Below are 23,791 nucleotides of genomic sequence, written 5' to 3' on the forward strand. Positions count from 1 at the left end.
CTAGGTTACCCTGATTAGTGCCCTGGTACAATGCATTGCAATAGTCAAGTTTAGACATGACCAGGGTCCTAGCAAGGGTAGTACAGTTGTGCGAGGAGAGGAAAGGGTGACATGCTGTGATCAGCTTGCAGGTATAGGCGGCGGCGGCCGCAACTGCATTAGTTTGTCTGTGAAGGGAGAGGGTGGAGTCGAGGTAGATTCCAAGCGTTTTTGTGTCTTTGGAGACTTTTATTATATTTCCATCGATGTTAAAGGAACTGTACATAAGGTTCAGCTTGTTTAGTCTTTGCTGAGTACCTAGGATGAGGAGCTCTGTCTTGTCGTCATTGAGACAGAGCTCATGTTGGGCCATCCATGTTTGAATGACATGGTAAACGTCATTCAAGGCTTTTGAGTCTAATGTGTAATCACCCGTGATGGGGATGAGTATCTGGGTGTCATCAGCATAATTTGTGTAGGTGACACCCAGATAGTCAAGCATGTCAAATAAGGGTTTAGTAAATACATTGTAAAGGGTAGGGGATACACACGATCCTTGGGGGACTCCGCAAGGGACTGGTGCAGGGTCAGCCGCGGAGGTGGGCGAGAATACCCTCATCTGTCTGTTATCCAGGAAGGATTGAATCCAGTTTGTGGCCATGTTGGAGAAGTGAGCTGCAGTTTTTAAGTGGTGACAGAGGATTTGGTGATTAACCAGATCAAAGGCAGCAGATAAATCTGATAGTAGTTACAGGGCTAGTTTACCTTTGTCTTTGAGATCCTCAATTTGGGTCTTGAGATCGAGGAGGGCTGTCTTTGTACCGTGCTTCGGTCTGAAGCCAGACTGTCTCGTGCCTAGTAGGTTGTTTGATTCCAGATAGTTCTGTATCTGAAGATAGGCTGCTCTATCTGAGATCTTTAGCAGAAATGGGACCATTGTGATAGGTCTATAATTGGTTGGAACCTCCGGGTCTAAGGTGGGTTTTTTAGGAGAGGGATAACCCAAGCATCCTTTAGGTTATTGGGGACCACTCCCGATTGAAAGGAGGCGTTGATGAAAGAGGTGATAAAAGGAGCGCGGTCATGTGCCGACTGCTTAATGATCGGGGCTGGACAGGTGTCCTTTCTAGTGTTGATTTGCTGCAAGCCACCTTTTCTCTGGTTTTTCAAGGAGGTGTCACTTAAAGTGCGACCAGGTTTCTTGCCCAAGGTCATCTCAGAGTTTCATATGTCCCAGTGAATAGACCTTCCTGTGTTCTAGCCGTCTCCTCACACTTCTAAGGAAGAGGAGAGGTTGCACAGGTTGGGCCCTAAGAAGGCCCTTAGATTTATGTAGTGAGGACAGCAGAATTCAGGAGGAATGACCAGCTGTTTGGGGTATTTTCCCTGTCTAGAAGTAGTTTGGCTGTGTCAAACCAGACCATGGGAAACAGGGTTATTCAACTGCCAATGATCAGCACAAAAGGGACAACACCAGTAATACCAATGAGGAGCATAGGAAAATCCCCCAATCATCAACCCACCTCTTTCCACGCCTCCTCTCATTGCCATGCGTCACACATAGATAGATCTGTGAAGACTAGCCATGCCTCACATTAGACAGATCAGTGAATACATGACAAGCGTCACATTTAGATAAATCTGGGAATATTTTGCCATGCACCACATTAGATAGAATTATGTGGCATCACGTTAGATATATTGGGTAGATTAGCCACAAATCACTTGTTAGCCATGCTCCACTTTAGCTGTTAATATTACAACACCCAAAAGCAATTGTATCTAATCATTTTTGCTGCACAAATAGGCACTAATGGGAGTTGCCAAAGTGCTGCACTCAAAGGAACTTGTGGGAGGAGCTAGTGCTTTGAGATTAGAGAGGTGGCAGGGGCGGCCAGTGTACCGCAGCTGGATGAGCTCGGAGCACATACTTGAAAATGTTGTGAGTAAACAACGTACCAACTAACCACCCTGCTCCTTGCTCACCTCCCACATAACACACATAATACACAAGTACCATACACGCCTATGTGCTAGCCGAATTACAGAAACAAACACCAAAACCAACTCAAACAGCCCAGACACTGGACCCACCCTTACGGACAGAAAAAGCCAGTGCATACAATCATAAACATCAGCAAACTACACATGAAACGCACACCAATCATAACATCTGTCTGCACGAAGGCCCTGATCTTTACGTGTCTATCCATGGATTCCAGTCCATCTGTTGTCGCAATGAAGCACCACCATTCTGCAAAGGAAATACTCCTTGCATGGTCTGCCTTCCACCACCTCAACTTGACATCCTGTTCCATTGAGGAGACCGCATTCACAACCTAAGTGGTTCACAACCTCGCCTCTGGCCCTAGAAAAATGAGGAAGCCATGAGACCTAAGAGGAGGAGGAAGGAGATCGCTGGCAAGCTGTTTTGGCTCTGGAACAGATCGACCATCTACCATTAAACTGATGACTCTCTCCTGAGGGAAGGGTGAGCCTTGTCCCCTCAAGTGTCCAGAGCTGCTCTGATTAATTGGATCCGCTGTGTTGGTTTTGTATGTCACTTCTGAAAGTTTAGGGAGAAACCCAGACTGTGGAGCAGTGAACAGGTGTCTTCAAGGTAAGACAAAACCTGCTCAGATGACTTTCTCCAGATCAGCCAGTGATCCAGGTATGGAAACACATGAACGCTGGATCCCCGCAGGTTGGCAGCCACTGCTGCCATCAGCTGGGTGAAGACCCGCGGATCGGAGACCAACCCAAAGGGGAGCACCTTGAATTGGTAGTGCATGTAACTTATGAATAATCTCAGGTATCTCCTGTGCCTCTGGTGGATGGGCATGTGGAAATATGCATCCTGCTGATCTAACAACACCAACCCGTCCTGTGACTATAGAGCATGGAAAATCTCACATCGTCACCATTTTTAATGTGTAAACCTGGTCATAATACTATTGATTCTAAACCACTAATTTATGAAGGTGTATGTTGATGATCACAATTGGAACCAAAATAATAACTCACAACTGCTGGGTCATGAAAGATAATGTTTGTGATTTCTAGATTAATAATTATCAACTACATTGATTAAAAATTAATTTGAATTGTATTAAGCACAGAGGTTTGTCTATGATAGGGGGCAAACCAATGAATTAATTTAATAAATATTGAGAAAGCATTTTGTCCACTCAATTGTAGATCTATGTTGTTGAAGTCCAAGTAAAAGAAGACATTACTATGCTGAGAAATGCCAGACAATATGCATTTACTTTGAAAATCAGGAAAGGATAAGCATTGTCTAATCAAGAAGCTTTTATTAATTTAAATAACACTCTTCAGCAACAAGGATTATCTCTGCATCCAACACCATTAGTTGGCCTTAAACATAATACCATTTGAATATTGGTTGGCAAAAAAGATCCACAAAGTATACATTTGACTCAGGACAAATTTACTGAAATAGCTATACATTCCAAAACGTTTTTGGTTTATTGAGTAAACCCAGTCATCAATACCTGAAGAGTGTTACAATAATACTGATGGCATCAGACCTGCAACTCTCTAAAATGTATATGGGGGTTTCATGATGTACTTCCTGTGTCCCTATGGACTGGAGGCTGTTTCCACTGGAGAATGAAATAGTATTCACAATCACCAGTAAATGCCTAAATCCTAAGGAATAATCTTTCAAGGCAGATACCATAAACAGAAATCTTGTCACCCCACTTGTGGAAACCTTAGAATTCTATACCCTAGAAGAATTCCCAGGTTTACTTCAGATGATCAAAGAACAGATTAGTCTGGGTGATGTCAGTGAGACTGATGAACAAAAAGAACAGGTAAGACAAGTGTTTTTGAATTTCCAGAGCAGTTTCTCTGTTGATTTATGCAGCTCTGGTGATACATCTCTACTCTTTACAACCATGCCCACAGATCCTAATTATGCTCAATTATTTGTGGGACGGTGAAGATTACCTCTCATGTCCCTAGAATCACTGAGGCAGATTACCAACCATTTGGAATTCGATCGGGTCATTTGCCCAATTCATAGTACTATAACAATCCAGTGCTGGGAATATGAAAACCTAATGGACAATGTTGACCACTTTGCAAACCTAAGGGAAATGTGTAAGAGCATATAAATGTCAAGGTGGCCTCTCCCTTGCATTCATCAACGACTTGCACAGATCGAGGGTTCTAAAGTATACTCTGCCTTTAATTTGAACAAATGATAATGGAATGTCTTGTTACTATGTGAACACCAATATAAATGTTCCTTTACCTTTGGGAAGGTAGTATTATGAATGGACCAGTTCACCATTTGGGTATATCAATAGCGGGAATTAATTGAATACATTCCCACATAAGGCCATACCTCACCTCAGAGCAAGGAGAAACTTGGCATATGTGAATGATTTACTGATAAAAAGTAAAAACATGGAAGAACACGTTGATGTGTTCACCCATGTACAACACAGTTACAGAAAGCAGATGTTAAATTATCACTCCATTGAGCCCAATCCTGCAGACCCAAACTAATTGTTATAGATCATGAAATCTTGGCTGGGGGTCCTCCCCTTTAGAAAATGAAGGTTGAAGCTTCATTGAAGTTGAAGAACCCCATAAATCTTCAAGAATGACAAAGTCTTTTAGGATTAACCAACTATAGTTGTAAATTCACAAATCATTACTGTGACATCACTCTGTGCTTAGTCAATTAAAGGAGGGGTGAATTGGGATGGGGGAGTCACAAACAGAGGCTTTCGAACCAAGAAAAGTATTTCCTAAACCCTGTGATTGGCTTATCCCATAAATTACAAGTAGTTACTCCATCGAATGGGATTTTATGACAACTGTTTAATTAAGGTCTTGAATCAGAAGATTCAGCAACATTCATAAGATTTTTTCATATACAGGATATTATCATCTGTTGGGGTTAAGTGCAATGAATGTTAAAAGGCACTCTTGGTAATGATATGGGCATTGAAAAATTACCATGGATTGATCCGTTGGGAACATATTATATTCAAGACCTCCCGCCGGTCTCTGCATTATTTGCAGGGTGAACAGATGCAGATTTAGAATATCTCTAGTGAGGGGATTACTTCCTGGCATTCTTTATATGCAATCCTAACCTGGAGAAGTCTTGTTTGGCAAAAATAAAGAATCATGTGGCTCAAGGTTTGGCAGATCTGCATGACTGGTTGAAGATCATTGTCAAGAAGAAGACCATTTAAAAATGAATAATAATATGGGGGCATATATATATTTTCTGATTAAGGTGTATGAAAAGAAAGTACCTCTCAGGAGAAGCCCACAGTTTGTGTGGGTGAATGGTTTTAGCATGTCACCTAAAAGGCTGAGAAGCAATAATTAGCTGGCATTGCAAATACTTGGGTGCACGGTCCCCAGGAACTTTATGCCAGTTACAAAAATTGGTCCCGAAATAGTCAGGTGGCAGAGCCTATGGCTAGCTATCAAGCTGTCCTCACTCTCATAAATCATCAAATCCAGGAACTTTAAAGGGATTTGTAGAATATGTAATCAATTGGAAAGGCAGGAGTATTATTTTTGCAAACAACAATCCCTTGAGAAAAGCAAACAGACAGACATGCGATGAATCTGATGGTGTCATCACTCTTTTCCCTGAAATAGCCTCTACCCAGGTGACCAGGGTAAAGCAGCCACTAACTGATCCTCACCCTGGGGATGGCTACATGAGGGAGGACCACCTCGGGAGAGGTGACCCTCTGGCGGATAACATGACATAATTGGGAAAAGTCACATATCCCCATTCCCTCTCAAGGATGTTCTCTCAATCCATCATGCCTTAATGGCATACTGGAACACTCTCCCTCAACCATGTACCAGATCTATTTTAAGTAATCCCCAACATGACATAAAGAACAATATATCAACCACTGAGACGAGGAAGAGCAAGGTAATAGTAGTGATCACTCTCAAAATGTTCCCATACTAGTTTCCTTATCATCACATAAGGAATGACATGACAACAACAGAGATGAGAAAGAAGGATAGAACAATGAAGATCACTAGGACCGCTGTGCCACACAGTGGTCTAGTCTTTGGAAACTATTCAATCATGCCGGGAAGTTTAAAACCAGCACAGCTGACAGTAAGAGGAGACAGCTGCAGAGGCTAACCTATACAGCGACCTGCACGGACACCAACCAGTACGCTGAGGGAGAGGCCGCCGTGGGAAATGGTGTTGAGGCTGACCTAGATGACAGAAGAGGAAACCGGAGTGCAGACAGCTTGCCGCCCAAGAGCGCTAGGCAGCGGAATTCTTACGCCCACACGGAAAGGGCACAGCGGCTAATGGGATGCACGCCAAGCCAACAACCCAAAGGAAACCAAAGCAGAGAAGCGTGAATGACACTAAAAGCACGCAGTAAACCCAGGAAAAGCAGAAAGATTACTGGGTTGCCTTAGATTGTACGTCACCTCATAGAAGCAAAATGCAAGCAAAGTGAAATCTGTGAAGAAGCTAACATACCTGTAAGCTATGCCACAAATGGGTTGTTGAACCCGCACCTTAAAAGAGAAAGCATAGTAATTGTGAAAGAAAGCCAAGTAAAAGTAAACACAATGGGACAAGGGGTGAAGGCCCATTGTATGAAATAGAGAGGTATTATTGAAACGAACACTGTTAAACAAGGGACAATAAATCAACAGTGGGCAAAGATCATTTCATTGAGAAAAGGAAAGATCATTGTGCGAAAGCCCTGGCAGGAGAGTATACCAGGCAAAGTTATGTGTGTAATAAGTTGTAGAACGAAGAGTATCTCATGGAAGATCCATGCCCTGGAGATTATAAAACTCATAGAGCATCATTACACGGTAGGCGGTAACCACGGCGCTATTAGCGCCATGGTTGCCGCCGGTATTTTACCATGTCCGCCTTGGTGGATGGCGGAATTACCGCCCTACTCCAAGGTGAGCGGGGGCGGTAATTCCCCACTGACCAAGGCTCTTCCCCATTCCCATTTTTGCCCCCATATGGCAAAATGGGAATGGGGAAGGCGCTAATTACGGTACCGCAAATTGCGGTAGCGTAATTAGCTCCAATGTCCCTTTGCGGCACCCTACTTTAACGGCTGGTAAAACCAGCCGTTAAGGTCGGGTCCCGCAAAGGGAACTCGTAGTAAGGCGGTAAGGGTTTACCGGTACTGGTGCCCTTACCGGTACCGGTAAACCCTTACCGCCTAACGTATAATGAGGCCCATAGTGTTTAAGTCCTGCCAGGAGAGTACAACAGGTGAAGGTAAGTGTTCAAAGATTGTATGAAAGTCCTGGCAGGAGAGTATACCATATGAAGATATGAGTTTGAAAGACTGCAAACAAGTCCTGACAGGAGAGTATAGCAGGCAAGGTCAAGAGTGTAATACATTACAGGAGTTGAAGTATTTCAAGAAAGACCCATGCCTTGAGATTATGAAGTGCTACAAGAGTGAAGACACTAAAATGGGAGTTATCACTGCTGATAATAAGGGGTTTCACAAGGCTATAGATAGCCTGCATGATGTTGCTTATTCACTACAAATGGGATAATATTTAAATACATAACAAAAGCTTTTTTGTTGGTGCACAATTTCAGATATGTTCTCCCACACCGTGGTCTCCCCTACAGAAAAAAAGGGATACAATTGCCTTGGTCTAATTTTCAGAATGATTTCTTCCACATTAAAATATTTAATATATGTTGACTGATAATTACTTGTTTAGAAAGTGAATTCAAAACCACCCAGACCCAAATTGTAAGGTTGAGAGTGCTTCTACAGTGACAATTAACCACATATTTTCTAATTTGTGTCTTCCTGAAATGATTGAGCTGTGCCGGAGTATCATTTTACCAGCGAGGTGATGACTAAAGTGTTGGAAATATTTGGCATGAAAAGGAAACTACACATTGCCTAGCATCCTGCATCTAGCAAAGGAGTATATAGATGCAATAAAACAAATGTGAACATCCACAAGACGTTTTTATTGGACTCTCGATCAAGTTGGGACTGTGACTAGCCTTTTTTCCAATTGCTCAGAGGTCTATCAGTTCTTCTGACACACAGATGCCCCCATTTGAGCTTATGATAGACAGAAAGATGGAGTTACCTCAACATTTGTTCAACTGAACAATGGAACAGACATAGATGAATGCTTCTGCTACTGATGTGTACACGAGAAATCTTCAAAAACATTTACAACATGCGTTCTTCTCCTATGCTCAAAGAAACTTTGAGAAATCCTTGCTAAGTATAAAGACCTACTGTGACCTCATAACTTCTTAAAGGGAGTACAAGGTGTGTGGCATGGTCTACCTCTAGATCGCCCAAATGAGCCATTCTAAGGAAAGGATAATTTTACCTTCTTCTAGAAGATACTTTTAAATTATAGACATGATATCTCTTGTTGCCTATAGAATATGAATTCGGAAATGGGGTCAGACAAAAGAATGCTGGGCACACATCACTGTAATGCCAAATCTCAAGTCAAACAGATAGGGGAATGACCTTAACCCATAGTAGAAGATACTTCAAAGACCTTCACCAAAATACAACAGGAGGACACATCAGCATACATTCAGAAGGGTAAGCAAATGATTTGTATGTGAAAGCATGAATGCATGGGTTGTAGTAATAACATTTTGTTTAAAGTTATATTTAGAATGGAATGCTCTCTAATATGTCTGATAAGAATAACAAATCTGCCTTTCTAACACCCTCTCTTAGTAAAAGTAAAATCATTTATTTTTAGACTGTTGATATGGTCCTGAGAGAGGCTGCCCGAGAGTGACACCTGACCCCAAAATCAAAAAACAGGATTTGCCAGAAGGAAGAGGAGCCCACGAACTAAGAAAAATAATTATCCACCACTGAGGAACTTATTAAAAAAGGTAGCTACAACTGCGCAAAGCTTTGTCCTTTCTTTGCCGTGGCACACACTTACATTGGAAAAATCTACAATACTGAATGAAGAACTTTAAAATAATAAACTTTTGATGTGAAATTAAGACAATTGGAATTGCAATGAAAACAAAAAGGACAGTGTCTGCAATCCAAATGGTGTTACTGCATGTTTTGACTTCACACCTGAACTGCAAAGTAAGCAGAGATATTGATGCAGAAAATGCATGGAAAGTACCAAAGAATGAGCAATGACTGCATTCTAAAATACTGGTTTCAGAAATGTTTGACTATTGCAGAGGTGCAAGAGAGTATTTAGATGCGAACCAATATATTGCTCCTGTGAGAAGATTGGGCCTAGGCAATGCAATAATGTTCTGGCCTATGAAGAGATGCAATTCCATGTATCCTGTAAAGACAATCACTTCATACGTATTTCTGTTTGGCTTTTGCAAGCATGGATGTTTTTATGCTTAGCTTTTAGAGTTAATTTGTTTGAACTTCCAACATTATATCAGCAGAGTTTCAACTAGATAAGGCTGACCTGCTCCAATTATAGCTTCATGAAGCTTTGTGTCTGGGTGAACCCTACTCACATGGGAGTTCAAGTACTGACATATTTATGAATTATTCTTTGAAGTATTTGAATATATTCAGGAGTTACACCTTAAAATGATTTGCTCGGATGCCCCTCATAGAAGCTAAAGGTGAAGAAAGGTATAAGAACCAATCTTTTTTATGGGAAGGGGTAGCGACTTTTGGATTTTTTTGCAGTGTCTTGTCCTGTATACATTCGTTCTGCTGTGTTGTTGTTTACCCTTGCAGACGTTTACCAATCCTCCTGTTTGGATTTCCATGTCAGAGGGTATTATATGCCACAGGGAACTGATTCAAAAGGGAAATGCTAAGGTAACTGTGGGAGGAAGAAGGAATACAGCACGCTCAGTGAAGGGACTATTCTAAAGGACCTAATATCCAGAGTTGAATCAGTTTTCTAACTCTCAATCTCCTTGGTGTCCACCTAGGACCAGGTCCAGCAAGCCACTCGCAGTCACAGGGAGTTTTAAGTGTTAAAGCACATTCTTTGTCTTTGTGCTTTTCTTTCTCTTTTCCTTTGCTCTGGTCTTGGACTTTGTCATTGTCCTATAGATGAGAGTGTGTTCTTGAGACTCCTATTGGGACAGGCCCTGTATTGTACTACTCTTGCCCTAAGAATATTTCCTCTGCATTACTGGGGCAAGGCAAACTCCTAACAGCCAGGAGCGCACCATTACTGGGACAAGACCTGAAACCTCCCCTCCTATCAAAGGGTACTTCTTAGCATTTGTCTCTAGGAATTCGCTGAGCATCCTGAGTACTTCTGAGTGATTCCCCCCACACCTGTATTCTCAAAGGTTACAACATTCTTCAGTTAGTCTGGTGATCTTGCAGCTGCCAACGGGAGTTCTGGGCTAACACCCTCAATTGTATTTCCCTTGACTACTCTTTGCAAGGCCTGACTCCAGTCAAAATTTGAACCCAGGCGCCTAGCAGGCTCTCTGTTTTTACATTTGCATTTTACTTGGCTTGGCCTGTTTTGTGGTGTGGCTTGTTTGGCACAGTCATCTCTTGTTCTGTCTTCCTCTAGACTCTGTGACTTTGCCAACACAGGTTCTGACTCTTTGCTACTTATTTTGCTTCTCCACACACAGTAGCACAACTCTCTCTAGCACACACCATCAGGAAGCTTCTGCCTCTTGTGTGCAGGTCCTGATGGAGGAATTACCCCAAGATGTTTTCTGGTTGGTGGCCCTGTTTTCCCATTTGTGACTTTGTGCATCATAGGTCTTGATCTAAATGTTCCACCTCCTCCACCATGTGTTTGGCTCTGTGTTTTCTTTGCTTTCAGGTGTAGTGCATACTTGGTTATTTCCCAGCCTCCATGATTCGACGGCGCTTCATGCTAGCATGTTTCTTTCTCTGGTTTCAGCATCCTCGTGCTTAGAAGGAACGCTTGCTCTGCGTGCTTTCTTGTGTTTTAGTAGGAATCCCATTCAGCTGCCATCCAAGCTCCATAGAGGAGCGTGCTCACCAAATGTGCACTGCCTGCTGAGTTCAGCAACGCCAAAAGGAGCAATGCGCAAGAAGCCAAATGACATGACAAATCACTGACTAACTCAAGAGAGCTGCTGAATCTGTCCTGAGGCTGATTTTCTTGAGGTTTCTTTTTCTGGATAACCATTTGGATCCTCTTTTACCTGTCCCATAAAGAATATCTCTCTACATAATAAAAGGGCTGAGTTTTGACTTGGCTTGCTGCAGACCCTCTAAATTTCTCAAGGGAGAACAGATGGAGCAAAAAACGTTCCTGCATGTACCACCTCCACGGGTTGCACAATGGATCATGTGGCTTTCCATGGCACCCAGAGTTCCACAGTCTTCCATCTCCAGCAGAACAGAGGTGCCTTTTCATAATACATAGGCCATGCAGGCAGTCCTTAGATAATGAGCAAAAACATCATGACGTATGTTGTGCGTTCCACAACATGGCACCATGCAGACATGTACTAAACCAGCAGAGGCAGATGAGGATGTAAAAAGGGATAATGATGCTGACACACAAGAAAGAGCTGAAGACAAGGCAGATACACTGGAATGATTTCAGGCAAAAGAGCATGAATTACCATTTTCTTTGAGTTATTAAAGTATAATGTGTGAAGTGAACTAGGCAAAAAGCTACATCACAAACTGAGGTGTGTCTCCTTTCACCCAGAGGATGCTGGACTGTTGAGATTAGGAAAACAGCCAATAACACACCCTTACATCCTTACCAGTTCCATTTTGGAGAGTCAACAGCATAATTCTATTCCATCCCTAAACTCGAGGATACCGTGTTCCCTGGATCACATGCCCAACCACACTCCCTTTTTTAACTTTAAAGATCCTATTCCTCAGAGGTTATTTGCTGACGAACTACCTCCTTAAAAGTCTCATGCAGTTTTTCCTGGACCATGAATGTGGTCTGCAGCATGTCTGTTCTTTCTGCTTCTCAAGAGATGGGCAGATTCTGTAGGCGTGTTGTACTGGGAATGTTGTGATACCATCACTTCTAGTGTACAGGTTCATGTGAGCACTGGTCTACCTCCTGACATTTAAGGGTTTCTCAGCACCCCAATTGAACTTGGAACCCTATCATTGGCTATGGCTGACTGCCAAATGATATGTAGATTGAAGCAACACACCTGTTCCTCCCACACTGCATGCCTCTGGATTGTGCTTTTGTCTTCTCCCACTCTAATACTGCTTGTTGTGAGTAATCCTGCAGGTGGGCATAGACCTTTGTGACAGCATCTGCAAAGTCTCTTTCAGTGGTGGTGACAATGCTGAAAATCACACACACCTGCCTCTGGGCATAGTCATGAAGGACCTGCATTCATCTCCTAATGACTTCCAATTGTTTTGCCATGTAAGCATAGGCAACAATAATAAAAAAGGAGGTGTCTTCTTATATGAGCTCTTTTCTATGGCAAGACACAGTCACAAGTCCTGTAAAGGTGTTTCATAGAAGGCTTCTTTCTAGCCATAAGACAGACATTGCACAATGGCTGTGTAAGGGGGTGGGATTGGACTGATAGTAGGACACGATAAGGATGTCAAGAGTGGGGTATTATCTATACCTCCTTTGGGTGCTAGAGCTGAGTCCCTTCCTGTGGTTGCTTCTCCAAGTCACAACGAAGGTGTTCGGTCAGCTGCTGAACCTGAGTGACCAGATGGTGCCCTGGGTTCAAGAGTGTGTTGGGACGTTTGAGTACTGCTGATGCCTTGCGCTGTATTGGCTGTGGAATACTGCTGTAACCAGGCCAATATTGAATTTTGGGTTGCTTTGATTTCAGAATTGGAGAATTGTGGCTCTTCTGGGAGCATTGAAAGTGGGACATTTTCAGGTCAGTGCTTGAAACGATATCCCTACATATTATCCCCACCAAAAATATCACCGTACATATGGTTGTCTGTATCGCCATAGGCAATATTTTTGGAGGAATAATTTTTGGGACCTGGGGTTTCGGGGGTGTCCCCTGCACATTTGAAAATAATGCAGGGGTTATGGGGGTGTCCCCAGCAGGGTCCATCGCTCAATATCACCACAAAAATATGGCAATATTTTTGTATCGCAATATTTTTGTGGGGATATTAACACATGGAACCCTTGAAACGCTATTTAGAGAGTTTTAATGAGTTGTAATTCAATATAGAGCTAATAGGGTGTGTGTTTGTGAGCACAGGAAGAAAGTTCTTGTTCCCCTGAGTAAGGATTTGATATCCAAAATCTATTGGGTATGATTAGGTCTGAAGATTTATCATCTGTCTAGGACTGTCCTTTCACTATAAAGAAGACATTTTTATGTATTACTATTTAAACAAACTTTTTTAAAAAATGACGAATGTTATTATCAAATGTTTGATGACAAATATCATTTGACAAACGATTTATGCTGAAAGTAGGAACATATGTGTAAGATTAGAATAGACACTACTGCTTGAATGATTATGGAACAAGCGTTCATGCAAGTATAATATATATATATATATATATATTATTTTTTTTCATTATATCAACTACTGCCGTAATGTTCTCTTGCAAAAATCTAAGAACACAGTAGACAGTACTTTCCTTCTCCTCACTATCAATGTGTGCCCTCAGAGCCTCACATTTCTTGCCTGGGGCCTCGTCACTACATCACTCTAATCCTTCCCAATCTTGCACAGGATATTCTGGATATTCTGGACTAACGCAACTGAACTTGCATTGTAATTTCCAACCACCTCTAAATATGGGATTATAGTATGTTGCACCCATCCACTTTTTGGGTCACAAAAAGAAAAAAGGACTGCCACTGCTGGATCACCATGCATCTCTGATGTTTCATCGACAGAGAATGAAATTGTAACATTGGGCCTCATTCCGAGATTGAAGGTAGTCATGGCGCTATTTGCGCCATGACTGCCTCCAATAACAGGTTCGGCACCGGTATGGTTCAATGGGGACTTACTGGTGTAGTCTGACCTTTGCAGGACCGGTAAGTCCCCATTGTAAAAGCCATTCACCATTCCCATTGAGCCCTCATAGGGCTCAATAGGAATGGGGAAGGCGCTAATAACGGTACCGCAAATTGCGGTACCGTTATTAACTCTGAAGTCCCTTAACGGGTCCCGTCCATAACGCCTGGTCAGACCAGGCGTTAAAGGAGGGACCCGCTAAGGGAACTCATAGTAGGGTGGTAAGGGATTACCGGCACCGGTCTTCTTACCGGTGCCCGGTATCCCTTACCGCCCTACTCGTAATGAGGCCCATTGTCTCAGACTAACTCTGTGATGTCAATGCCTGTCATAAAAACCTCAGGTAGATATTTCTCGTACATTTGAGTGGATCTGGGCAAAGTTGTGGCTGCTGGGGCCTATCTGCAGAAAAGTTTACTGATTTCCTGATGCAAGCTGGTTCCAGCCTACACTATGGCACATGAAAATTCATGTGCAACATCTTTTTCCTCTTCACGTTTTCTTTTAAAACATGTCAATGTCTCTGAAAGGGACATTTGGCACAGGCTACTTTCACATTTTGCTGGATCTTTCAACCTTAGATATGTCTTTGAAGACACATGCTCAGCGATTCGGTTGAAGTCTTTCCAATTACTAATGAAATGGTTACTCTGCAAGTCATGCAAATGAACAATGTATTTCCATTGAATTCTTCTACCGTAAAATCTTTGTGTTCTGCGCATAATCCTCAGCGGTCTTGGTTTTGCAGGGCATTTCCCAATGCCAGAGAAGCCTATTGGAACAAATACAAAAGAAGACTACTTAAACTTATAAAAAACATTTCACTGACTTTGTCTTTCAAATTCAGTCCCAGTATCTTCCTCCTGCAACATCTGGTCTTCAAGAAACATTCTCTCCGCCCATTGTCAAGGCCCCATGTCCTCCGCTCTGTTATCACGTTTAAATTGTGTATGCATTTCTGGGCCAGAATGCATTGCTTTCCCTGTGATTTCTATGAATAAATAAATAAAAGAAAGTTTTATAAAAAACATTCAGTCGACCCTAGCTGACCACACAATGGTCCCTGATGATGACGGATGAATCCACTTAAGTAAGCTATTTGCTACTGTCTTGTGTGGCTAGAGAAGAGCTGCCATGCAGTAAAGGTGGATGACAAACAATATCACAGCAAGCGGAGCATGGGCGGGGCCAAGTGAACATGGCTGGACATACTAATCTAAATAAACTTAACTTGTGTGAATGCAGATGTCTTGTGTGTGGCCTCTTCAGTCCAGTGACTACTAGGCTGATTGTTTGATTGCAATCTTCTGAAATCAAGTTTTGGTTGCTGCAAAGGAAATAAAGGCATTAAAATAACAACAATGGCTGATAGGAAAGAGTCCCAGTATATCAAATAGTCTACACAACTGAACACACACTTTTCCCTGCTATCACAGCATTACACTCCAGCTATCAATTTCACTTTTATCACTGAGCGAGGAAGGGCACACACACACACACACTCGCAAACACATTAGAGCAGCATCTTCTTGTACCATGGCCTTAAGTAGTTGTTCCTGCATGTGAGCCATATGATCCATCTGGTTATATTTTTGTCCGGTGACTGATTTGGCAACCACATTATAGCAGTGGTGGTGTGTGTGTGTGTGTGTGTGTGCGTGCACGCGCGCGCGCGCATTATGGGTTCAATTGGCTGTGACATTGACAGTGCTTTGCCTGAATGTTGTTTGGTTATGTCCACCAGGGCCGGTCCTAGGATTTGCAGGGCCCTGCGCAGCAAAAGGTGTGTGGGCCCCCTTTTATTTGCATAAATAGTGATATTACAGAAATTATATTACAGAATGAATCTTCAATATGCAACGGTATCATGGGAAGTTAAATTAAAAGCATGTTGGCATGAGTAAGGCAGGGGAGAAATAAACAGTACATGAATTGTCACTGTTAATATTTACCTATGTGGAAATATCAGGAATTAGTATATTTTTGTAAAGTAGCAGACAGTTTGAGCTGTATACCTTAAATAGACTTCATTTTGGAAGAAAAGGCATAGTGAGATAAAATAATTTGGCTGGGAGCACACACTTTGTTTAAGTAGAGAGGCAGGGAATTCAGACTGGTCTGCAATTTAGGAATTTGAACACATCTCATCCCAGAGAAAAGTGGGTGGATGCTGTTAACCACATATATCCTCAACCTCTGCCCTGAAAATAAGCACAGGGCCAGAACCAGAGAAAATAACCCCTCCAGTCTCCAGGACTGTAACCTGTCCCATCAGATCCTGGTCAAATATCCATCACTCACTTGCTCTCTAATCCTTTCCCCTCTCACTCCCACGTTTGGCTTTCAACAATACTGTTTCATAAAGATAATTTGAAAAGTACACCAACCTAAGTTTAATACTAAAAAATATATACATCCTAAATATGCTAGGTAAAACATTTACAATTGTGCATTATGTTGCCTCACTAGGACAACAAAAAGCGAGCCTTGTACATGGAGGCAGAACAGCCCCTTTTTTTCAAGATTATTTATTGACATTTTTATAACATGCAGAAAATAAAAAATAGCATCATATTATAACCGATAACATCATTTAGACAACATAGCCGTATATTTACACAATTACAATATTTATAAAAAGCAAGAAAGGATAGAGTCAGAGAAAAGGGGGAGAAAATAAAGAGCAGACAGGGAGAGAGAGAAAGAGAGTAGCGAAAAAAACAATACAAACAATATATTAAATATATCAACAAAAAGGAAATTTTTCAGATATGCAATTCATTAAAGATCTTCCATATAGACAAATATTTGTCAGCTTTCTCTGATAAATGACCTTCTCTCTACTTGAAAGAATGGCTAAATCCTGTAACCAGACATCAACGGAAGGCTTAGCATCATTCTTCCAGCATTTCAAGAAAAGCCCCTTTTGAAAGCAATATTCCTTTATATGCTGGAAGCAGGCAGCTGGTGCCCGCACGGCCCCTGTGACTGCGAGGCCCTGGTCTGATGCCTCGGACTGGCGCTGATGTCCAGACTTGTTTGAAAGTCACTTGAGTGTACTTTTGGGTGGTCTAGTGGGTGGTGTGTGGATCTGTGTCAGCGAGCGGTGAGCAAGGGTTGGACACAAATTGAGATGAATGTGGAGCTGTCACCAGGTGCTGGAAAGAAGTCACACTAGAGGGATGGGACAATGAGCAGTGGAGGGGGCAAGTATGTGGAGCTGGCGACAGGTAGAAAATGTGTCCTGTGCCAACGCAGGGTGCCCAGCCCGTGAGTCATGGGCAACCAGAGTGGGATCTTTCACTGGTGGGGTGAGAGAAAAGAATGGTGGTGCTGTGTGCTGCAGATAGCCTGGCAAGAGATCAAAGGAGCTAAGGAAAGAGGATTACAAATAGGAGCACTTCTTCCTCACCTTGAGAATTCCATGAGAGTGTTCTGGGACAGGGTAACCAACACATGCACAAGTGTGCAGACAAACCTGCACAAACTTAGTATCCACCTCTGCATGTAAAAACACTATCTTACACATATGCAGCGAAAGCAGTGTTGTGAATATCGGTGTCAACTGATGTGTGTAAATTAACAATCATATCCAAGAGAACAAAACACAATCCTTCCACAGATGTACAAAGAAAAACACAATCACACCCAAATGTGCAGGCACATGTCATAACCAAAAAAGGACATAGAATAATCTCTCTGACACTGCCTGTCTGACCCTGCTGCTGCCTATTGCTGTCTCTACTGTGTCTAAACAGTGACAAAACTGAAATCCTGCACGTCGGACCACCTAGAGCTCAATGAATAATACACTGCCTTCCAGGCTGAGATACAGTTGACGATAGTGCATCACTGTAGGCTATTGCAGGAGAAAAATAGGAAGAAAGATGAGACTAGGAAAATTGAGGAAGCCAAATTAGATCAGAAGGAAATTGCCATAGAAGGGGCAGTATTGACAAGCAGAGATGGTTTGGGTATGCAGGAAGCAGTGGATGTATTGCAGGCGAATAATCAGAGCCTGATGGACCAAGGTAGATACGGGCTCTTGCCACGAGGCAGAGGTATGGGCTATAGAGGAAGAGGAGGATTTAAAAAATATCAAGGTGGGTTTCAGAATACACAGAATGAGAATCAAAGCACCCAGGGAGGGCACAACCAAGGGGGACTTGTCAGACGAGCACCCCCAATATGTTGTACTTGTGGGATGACAGGGCACATTGCATGCATATGTTGGAGCCAAGGGAATGTACAGAATGGCAAATTCTCAAGAGGGGGGCAGTTTATCCTCCACCATATAGCACACAAACTAAGGAAGGGTTTGCCCAAGATCCGACAAAGACAAGCTTTAAAAAGAGCACAAGTGGATAAGGTAAAAACAGAATGGACTGAGGAAATGGAGGAAGGGTTTGAGGAGTTGAAAAAGCAATTTGTACAGCCCAGGTTTTAGGAATTCCCAATTATGCTGAGAAGTTTTATTCGTTTTCGCACATAAATGGGACAGTCATGACAGCAGTGCTTACACAGAGAACTACATTAGGGTACAAGCATTTATCGTATTACAGTGGGATTTTAGACCCAGTCATGAGAAGACACTTTCCTTGCGAACATTCATTGGCAGCTGCCGTGTTCACAATTGAGAAGTCTACAAGTATTGTCATGGGCTGCTCTATGACCCTCTTTGTGGAGCATGCTTTGTTTGCTATTTTAGAGAAACCCAAAGGCACATTGACATCCCAAAGAGCTTCAGTTTATGAGGTGATTATTTCGAACCCAACTATTAAGATTCTCAGATGTAAAATAGTGAATACTGCCATGTGTATAGCTGAGCCAGTAGAAGAAGGTGATCAGGTGCATGATTGTGCTAATTATGTTGAATTTTATGATGAAATACTGCGTGTGAAAGAAAATGCTTTGTCAAGAGGGGAAATTCTTTTTATTGACGGTTCTTCGAAAATTGGTCAGACTAGTGGGAAAGGCTTTCGGGTGCAGCGGTAGTAAGACACAGATTAAATGGAGAATTCGAAGTTGCAGCAAGTGCAAGGCTACCATCTCACTTTTTAGCGCAAGCAGCAGAATTGGTAGCGCTTATTGTCACGCTCAAGAAACACCAAGGGCAAGAAGTGAGGGTGTACAGTGACTCCACCTATGTAACGTCAACCATACACACAGGGCTGGCATGTTGCAAAAGGAGAGGCTACCTCTGTGTGGACCGCACTCCAGTGCAGCATGCATCCTTATTGGACAGGCTTATTAAGGCACTCTCAGTGACCATAGTAGTCATTAAGTGCGCAGCTCATACTAAGCAAACAGATGTTATCTCTTTCAGGAATGAAGCTGCAGATGTAGAAGCCAAAAGGGTTGCATATTCTCCATATATTTTGAGTTTTGATTCTCTTAATATTAAATGAAAAGCTAGTCACGACCATGGTAATGCAAGAAGGGTTTAGTAAATTCTCAATAACCCAATTAATGGAGATTCAAGGGAGTACACCACAGGAAGAGCAGGAATATGGAAACAAAGGGAGTGTTATTTATCCCCCAAAGAAGCATTATGGTGACAGGATAGAACTGGAAAGCTGGTGATGCCAGTAGTGTTGTTAAAGGTTGTGCTAGAACAGCTGCATTACCCTGCGCATTTAACCAGGGAGAGTCTTGCTGCAGCGATTGCGGAAGACTGGTTTATTCCAAATTTGTTGGAACACGTTGCACTATTTATTGTAAACTGCATCGTGTGTCAAAAGTTTATTGCTCGGCATGCACTTTTAGAGGGGTAGTAACTCGACCAAATAGTCCATTTCAGCATTTACATATTGTCTATGTCGATATGCTGCAAGTTTGTAATGGATACAGATATCTTTTAGTGGTGGTGTGTCCCTTCTCTAGGTTGATCGAGGCAGGTCCATGTACAAACCCTAATACCACTTGTGCAGCAAAGTTTTTAGTGCATGAAGTCTTTCCGAGATAGGATGTGTGTCAAGTGTCGAGATCTGACAATGGGCCACATTGTGTTAATGAGGTATTTGAAAAAATAGGGCTTTTGCTGAATATAAAACACAAGTTGTCTTCTGCTTATCAACCGCAAGTGAACGGAAAAATGTGAGAGACTGAACAGCCTCCTTAAAGAAAGGATTGCTAAGATTAAATTGACTTTGAATAAGAGGTGGCTATATTGCCTACCCTTAGCTTTACATGCCCTACAGAGTCAGCCTGGCTCAGAACATCACCTCACCCCTCACAAGCTAGTGACAGGACAGCGAATGAGAATGTGTCTTACACCTCCGTCTAGGAGCAAAAGTGATGCCCAGAGTGTAGCTAAGACTTTAGGTGATGAACTGCATGATTATTTGACATGTATGACCTCTAGTATCTCTCTCATTTCAGATCAGGTCAAGCATCAAGCGGTCGGTCTCAGAACACAGATGAAGACAATTTAACAACCGGGTCAATTGAACTTCTATCGGCACCCAAGTTGTATGAAGGTGATTTCATTTTAAGTAAGAACTTCAAGAGAAAGTGGCATGAACCACACTTTAATGGACCTTTTTGTGTTGAAAATATAACCACTTCAGCAGTGAAGGTCCAAGGGAGACGAGCTTGGTTTCACTTAAGCGATATGAAAGTTTATAAAGTTGAGACCCACCCTCCCACCATTGCCAATCCAGAAGCAAGACAAGAAGTAGAATTTCAACGTGTGCAGACTTGAACGATGACAAAGAAAAAGGTTGATAAGGAGACCAGCTGCTAATGCAAATTTTGCATTTGGACTATGATTTGAATGGACACTCCTTATAGATAATTTAGTAGGAGTGCAGGACTTGCCGAGAATCATAGGAATTTTGAAAAATGAACTTTAGAGATACATTGAAGCATCAAAGTTATGCCTAAATGGCAGTTCTTGATCGAAAATTGGAAACAAACTCAGTATCCAGATTCATTTCATGGTGCATACTTGTTCTACGCAGTAAAGCCTATGGTACTTACAGACAGTGATGTGCATCGCTTGTGCTTGCTGTTTTTGTATTTATCCTGCTCTTGTCAGAAGAGACATTGATATTCACACCTTTTTACTGGATCATAAAAGTGGCCCTGTAATTAGAAGGCTGTTCATTGCCATCATTGAACAGATATTGCAATTACAGGTGTAAGAAATGTGACAAACTGTATTAAAAATGAGACTTGTAGAAGCTGGCACAATTCTAGAAAAGGAACGAGTGCAGTCAGTACTAGGATGTCATAAAAGATGAATGTCAATGTTTTGATGCATGATATATGCCTGCATGATTACACTCTTTGTCTTTCTATCCCTCTTCGTTCACAGTCTCTATCATACTTGTACTCCCACTGAGGTAGAGGCCACTATGGTTCCCCCCACTACGGGAACTGCTTTTTATTTACTTACTTCTGCTGAGGCAAAGGCCCCTATGGTTCTCCCCACTGTGAACACTCTTTTTGATTTTCTTCATGAGTATTATACAAACACTGATTTTGTGGTGAGGCATAAGAGAAATACAGAGGAAGATAATGAGGGGATAAATACATATGTAGACAATGCATCACACTTGGGTAATAACATGTGGTATCAGCACATGAAAAATGTGGGAGAGAGTACATCTAAGGAGAGTTGATATGTCTATGCTCTCATACCCTATGCCATGAATACAGTACAAACTTTCATCTCTATAGAAGTTCCAGAACATGATGCCAGGTGCCTTGTTCATCTTGCAGCATGCATGAGCAGAGGACAATTCCAGGGAACCTGAATGGAAGAGCAAGATGCTTACGTATCCTGCTAGGGGACAGGAAGTGGTAGTCGTTGCAGAGATGAAGAGACTTAACTGCCCTGACAAAACGGAAGTAGCTGGATGGTCTGGATGTTGGGAACAAACTCAAGTCTTAGTCTATGGATGAGTGAAGTCAAAGAAAGGATGGCAAGAAGGACTGATGTCCCGCACAGCTCATCTATTAAAGTCAGAATATGTAGAGCGAGTGAACAATGGATGTTTAAAGTCATGGGCTAAATATGCCAAACTACTGACATGGGTAGAAGATGAATTGGGTCCTATGGTTGTGATCCCATTGGTGAATGCAACTTTATGCTTCCGAAGATAGGGAAAGAATCATGTCAGAAATGACGAAGGCTTCAAAATTACAGTTAACGTTTCCAGGATGGCAGCAGGCACAGTTGTTCTGATGGATCGATATTGGGCATGTGGGCCTAGGACCTACATGAAGTTGCCCAAGGATTGGGGAGGGATGTGTTCCTTGGTGCTCATTCATGTTCCAGCATTAGTGATTCCTCAGAGTGACGTGAACATTGGAGAATTTCCGAAAGTAGATGCCCATTTGAAATTGCGCTTGAATTTCTCAATTGAACCAGAAGAGAGAATTACTTTCCAGCCAAATCAATAGAAGCATTTAAGTCCATTCCTTATGAGCACAAGATGTTCAGCAAGACTGTTTCACTCTTCACAACTATCTTCATGCCTGGGATCCAGATGATGGCCAATGCTAAATAGTTACAGATTTCTAGATGGGAGCTTCTGCAGACAATCAATACCACCACAACGAGATTCAACACTATCAAGGAAGAGCTGAGGGCCATACGACTGATGACCCTACAGAACAAATATGTCCTTGACATGATCACAACGATGGAAGAAGGAGTTTTTGCCAAAATTGGGCCATCATGTTGCACATTCATACCTTCTCACGATGACAGGAATGGGACAATGCTGTTGACGAACCTGCATAACCAGATGGAAGACGAGACAGAGGACATTGCAGATGATAGTTGGTTTGAATCCACATTCTCATGGATGTCGCAGTAGATGGCAAACATCTTCAAGTTTCTTGGAGCAGTATTAGTGATGGTGATGTTTGGATTCTGTGTGATCAGATAATAATTACACAGTGTAAGAAGACAGCAAAGAAAGCAGTAGAAATGAAGATCATGATCGATGTCGAATCAAGGTTTGGACCCAACGAATTGACAGATGAAGATGTTAGAAAATATATAGAGGCCATCATCGTAGCACCTGAGGGGACGAAGTACCTGTATCCGAAGAATCATATGAAATCCGCAGGGTGATGGGTCTATTGTAATCCGAATGGCCAGTGCAGCTATATGACCTAGAGTCTGGATGAACATGTTAAATCAGCTGGCACCCTGAAAGGAGTGATGAAGATCAGGACTCTGAAGAAACACTTCTTCAAGAGAAGGTACCAAGATGTGGAAACCAGTGAAGTGGTGGTCGATGAATCAACCAGAGGGGGGAGATAGAGGAGCAGCTGAATGCCTCTGCATGAAGTCCCATCCCCCTACCTCCTGTATGTTGGAAGCCTGAGATTGAGCTATGCTAGATGCCAACAGTTATGACGATACCCCATAGAATAGTCAAAAAAGGTGCCCTCTGAGAAAGGCCTACAAATGTATTCCTGAAGAGACAATGCTCTGAGGGAGGAATTCCCTGAAGAAATATGAAAAAGAGCAAATGAAGAGCTAGTGACATAACAAAAGACGAGCATGATGACCTGAGAAGACTGGCTGAAGAAAACATATTTACCTTATAGAAACTGATGATTAAGTTAAGAATCGAGTAAACTTTCATATGCAAAGAGACTATTGCACGTGTGTGACGCACTGCAGAAAATGCAAGCCGTTCAATAATTGTACAGATGCAGCAACACAAGTAGACTAAGTGATCTTAGAAGCTGGTTTTAGGTATTGAAAAGACTGCAGGCGTAGCTGCCATTGTATAGAAACTGGACATCGGTGTCATGAATTAGTAAGCTCGGACCCCTGGAGAAGAAAGGCTGAGAGCCGTGTCGCAGGAAAGAATTAGCTGAGATCGCGG

Source organism: Ambystoma mexicanum, chromosome 11 (assembly GCF_040938575.1).
Source record: "Ambystoma mexicanum isolate Mex_15411 chromosome 11, UKY_AmexF1_1, whole genome shotgun sequence".
In the NCBI taxonomy this organism is placed as follows: domain Eukaryota; kingdom Metazoa; phylum Chordata; class Amphibia; order Caudata; family Ambystomatidae; genus Ambystoma; species Ambystoma mexicanum.